Source organism: Trachypithecus francoisi, unplaced genomic scaffold (assembly GCF_009764315.1).
Source record: "Trachypithecus francoisi isolate TF-2019V2 unplaced genomic scaffold, Tfra_2.0 Contig01275, whole genome shotgun sequence".
Classification (NCBI taxonomy): domain Eukaryota; kingdom Metazoa; phylum Chordata; class Mammalia; order Primates; family Cercopithecidae; genus Trachypithecus; species Trachypithecus francoisi.
This window is the reverse complement of record NW_022681296.1, coordinates 1-4380: the sequence shown is the minus strand read 5'-3', so window position 1 is coordinate 4380 and position 4380 is coordinate 1. Positions and strand designations below refer to the sequence as shown.

The 4380-nt window shown below is 51.0% G+C and overlaps 1 pseudogene; it reads right to left on the bottom strand.

The window, feature by feature from the left end:
- Positions 1-2995: 2995 nt before the first annotated feature.
- Positions 2996-3991, bottom strand: LOC117091493 (annotated as a pseudogene).
- Between the last annotated feature and the right edge of the window lie 389 nt (positions 3992-4380).

Here is a 4380-nt window from a genome sequence, read left to right as displayed (position 1 = left end):
GTTTGGTTCCCAGGGAGCTGGATACAGATGAAGTTTAGTGTGCAGGATGTTTATTAGGAAGTAATGTCAGGATCCACATCTGTGGAAAGGATTGGAGGGAAGCTTATGTGCAAATGGACAAGTCTAATGGCAATGCAGCCTGACTTTGTCAACTGGCCGCACAGACAGAGCTGTTCAGCTAAGAAGGCCTCCCCATTTGTCCCAACTGAATCAAATGGCAAAGCCTATGCATCCCTTGCCTCCATTAATAATTGTGTGCTTGCACTTGTGGAGGGTGAGACTTTGAAGCAGGTGGCTTCTGTGGCTGAAGAAAACCTTCAATGTGCTGGCAAAGTTTTCCAAAGAGACAGAGAATGGCATCTGCCATGTATGTTGCCCCTTTCCAAAGAGGAAGCAACAAGGGTAACGTCCTCCAATGGATCTGTATGCAGGGGGGGTGGACAGTAATGTCTGTCCCTCCTGTGACCTAAGAAGAACAGAGGGCAGACATGCAGCCAGGCAGTTAGAGGTGACACAGTGTTAGGAGATAAACATCTGTCATAAGCAGTGCTTCTTTGAGTCAGGTGTGACACAAGTCTTGCATCCCTTGCTTGGACTCCTTCCCCGTTATCCTGCTGTCCTACCCCATGAAGGTGAGAGGGGGCTGGGTGGTGGGCAGTCCCAGGACGAGGTACACTTTGCCTGCAGTGTTCCCACATGAGTTCCAAGGTAGCCCAGGTGGTCATCCATGAACTTTGTATTTTCCTTATGCTTCTTGTCTTTGCCCTTGAGGAACACGTTTCACTGGACTCTGAGTCCAAACAACTCATGTATCCCTATATCTTCACATTGTCCTTCACGTAAGGGAATCTCTAATCTCTAATGCCTTTGTTTTATTTTTACTATCAATATTGTAATAACATTGTCGTTATTATCTTCATTGTTGATTTTCAGTCATTTTTATTAATGGAGTTAATATGAATTATTCTTTTGTGGCTACTTACACTAAGATGAAGGTAATTTATTAGTTCAGGAAGAATCTACATTCTGAAGGTGAATAGAAGTTCACACTAGAGATGGGCAGACACATGCCCTCCCAATTCCTGATGGACCTCCTAGTGCCTCCTAGACCGAAGGGGTCTCCTGCAATGCTCCAAGATGCCACCAAGGCAGGGATCTGCTTGTGGATGCCTGAGAGCATTCAGGATGAAGTGAGTCTCTGGAAAAATGCACGAGTTTCCACATAATCCCCAAAAACCTTACAGGTGAACTGGACGCCACAGAAACAGGAGTGGTCATGGACACAACAAAGTCACCAAAATTGTGATGAAGTCAATTAGGAAACCCAGGAATCACTCTTGCTGCCATTAAGTGGAAGAACAGGAGCCTGTGAATGGCATCCCTGTCCTGCCTGAGACTCCACAGATATTTATTTCTATGTGGCTTCAGGTAGCAGGAATCTCCGTGATTTTCAGAACGGCAGGGACAGCTTATGCCAGCCCATCCCTCTGTAGAATGTGCTCCAGCAGATCAGAGGCATGGAACCATCATGGACTGCACAAAGGCTCAAGGGCAGCTTCCCAGACCTGCCTGTGACTCTAGGTAAGTGCTGAGTCCACGTGGGTGCCGAGGAAAGGTTAATGATGACCTGGAAAGATGGGACAAGCTGACACCACCCCTAAACAATCTGCAGGATTCCAACTTCAGCAGGAAGCCAAGGACTAGCTCATGCCACACGAGTGCACCTTGAAAACCACTGGATGCAATGCCGCTCTGCAGAGAGTTGTGGGAATTTTGCATTCTAGGCTGCATTTTACAGTGCTTCTGGACACGTGATCAGAAATTTAACATTGGTATATCTAACTCTGACATTTTTCACAAAATGTTTTTTTAAAATGAGGTAATATAGACAAAATATAATATAACCACATGTATTATATGCCAAAATATGCTTCACTGGCATCAAGTAGACTCACCTTGAAATACAATCTAGGACGACCTCCATCTTCAGAATATTTTTTTTTCCAGAGTGAAACTCTCCCACCAAAAACCAACAACATCACAGGTTTTTGCCTCCAGCAAACCGACAGAAACCCAAGATATTTATTTTACTACTTTGAAATGGACTGCGGTGCAGCACAGACGTGTGAAATCCCACATGTGGCATCGCGGTGAACCAAATGGGGACTTGTGGTGTAAGCAACGCTCCCCACGTGTTAGCGTGCGTGAGATTCACTTGGCGGAATTTGACTAGGTGCGCGTTGTTAGAGTGGGGCTGAGGTTCTCTTGCCCCTGTGGATGTTTAAGAAGTCACAGGTCCTGCGAAGACCTGCGGTCCCCTCAATCAACTCTGTTTCGGAGACATAATAACTTGGATTGCTAACAAGTCAAGCAATTTTCAAGCCCCTGGAAAATCAGTTACACACAAACACGGAATGAAAGTCAAAAGAGAGTATGTCATCTGTTTGAGAATTTTATTCACTTCAAAACAAATTAAACACACCTATTTCCAATGGCATTCCAGAGCCTAATTTTCGAGTCTGAGGAAACACCCCAAGAAGGCTTTGCGCAGAACGCTTCACAGCGTCCAAAACACTGCTGTCAGGGCGGGGCACAGCTGAAGGCCTGCATCTCTCAGGGTTCCCTAACTGTTCCCTGATTCAGTCATCTAGAGAGCAAACACACAGTCATTCCCCAGTTTCCTACTGACATCACAGCGGAAGTCTGACTCCCGCGCGTCACCGTCACCAGTTTCTGAGGCAACGAATCACTGGCACAGAAGCTTCTGGTGGCGGGTTTCTGGAGAGCCCTGCGAACTACAGGTCCCCCCAGAATCGATGAGAGGTCTCTGCGGTGGTCCTGCCTGCATCGCGCCCCGACCGGACCTGAGGCGCGCCCGTCCCCAGTAGGAGCGCACCACACACTGGAGAGATCGGGAGTAGCCGGAAGAACCCAGCACCTCCTCTCCTGTCTGGGCCCCAGCGAGTCCCACAGACCGTCAGTCCAAGTCCGGAGGCTAGATCTGATGCAAGGGAGACCGACACCTGCCAGTGACCTCACACCAGGTGAGATCCGAGTCTCGTGAGGGAGCCCGAAACCTGGAGGTCCTCATGGCTGCGGACCACTCAGGAGGAACAGGAACGCAGGGAGCCTCAGACTTCTCTGAGACATGAGGGCTGTGAGGGAGGAGGGCTCCCGGCTTCGAGGAGAGGAGGGAAAACGAGGGAGCTGTAGGAGGCTGAGCGTCGCCATCCGTTTTCATCTCGGGAAGAGCATTCTGAGAGGCTGGGTCCCATCGTGGCTGGCCGCTGGGTGATGGGACATGGTGCAGGCCTGGACGGTAGGCAGCAAAGTCTGCTGTGCCGGGCTGCGGTCGATGCTGGGCACCTGGGCGGGTGTTCCCCTGCTCATCTGGGGCGACGGACTTGGTCTGAGTTCGGTTGCCGCTGGCGGAGGTTGGAGAGTCTCTGGGTCCCCCAGCTACCTCCCTGGATGGCATTTTCAGGCATCTGGAAGGGACTCATTCTCGGTTCTTGGGGAAGTTCAGGCAAGCCTGAGTCGGAGCCGGACAGGTCTCTTGGCTCCTGACCTGAAACTGAGATTGGAGCTGAGGCCCAAGCTGTGGTGTCGGCTGGTGGCAGGGCTGTGAGGTCACCGCAGGACGTTTGTCTTGTGCCTGGGGGCTGATGACCTGGATCAGGCCGTGGGGCTTGGAGGCAGCCTGGGGAACTTCTCGACAGCCACCCTGAGGCCTGCTGTGTGTCGACTCACCACGACGAGAGGCTCAGGCCCTGCCGCCTGACTCCAGGCTGAGGGATGTCGGCCACGGCCCCTGTCTGTCGTTCCTTTGGTCGGAGACTTGACGAGGAGCTCAGCCTGGCTTTTCTCAGGGGAGACAGTGAAGCCAAGACGGATACCGTGTGAGACATTTGGTAGCTGAGCCATCAGTGAGGGCAGGGTCCAAGCGTGGCCTCTTATTGGTTGTGTGGACCGCCATTGGCCTGCTTGCAACCTGAAAGAAAGGAGACCACACACATTAGAAGTTCCCCAGCGTGGAGCCAACATGGAAATCATCCACATCCAAAGACAAGGTGCAACAGCAGGGGAAATTCTTAATACAGTATTGACAGGCGGTCCATGGAAGTAGGGACAGATCCTCAAACGTGAGTGCTGATCGGGACAAGCTCCATGAAAATGCACTCGAGCTCTGTTAAGAATACCACTTTTCTAAGGACTGTGTCTTGGGCAATAACTGGATCAAAGCGCCTCCACTCAGCTCCCATGAAGTGGGACGGACTATGCCCTCTGAAGCAGGTTGGTGGCTCATGGGTTCCCAGAACGTCTTTCTGAACCAACATGCAAGGTCCGGGGTTAACTTCTCATGTTGGGGGCCCCTGAGGG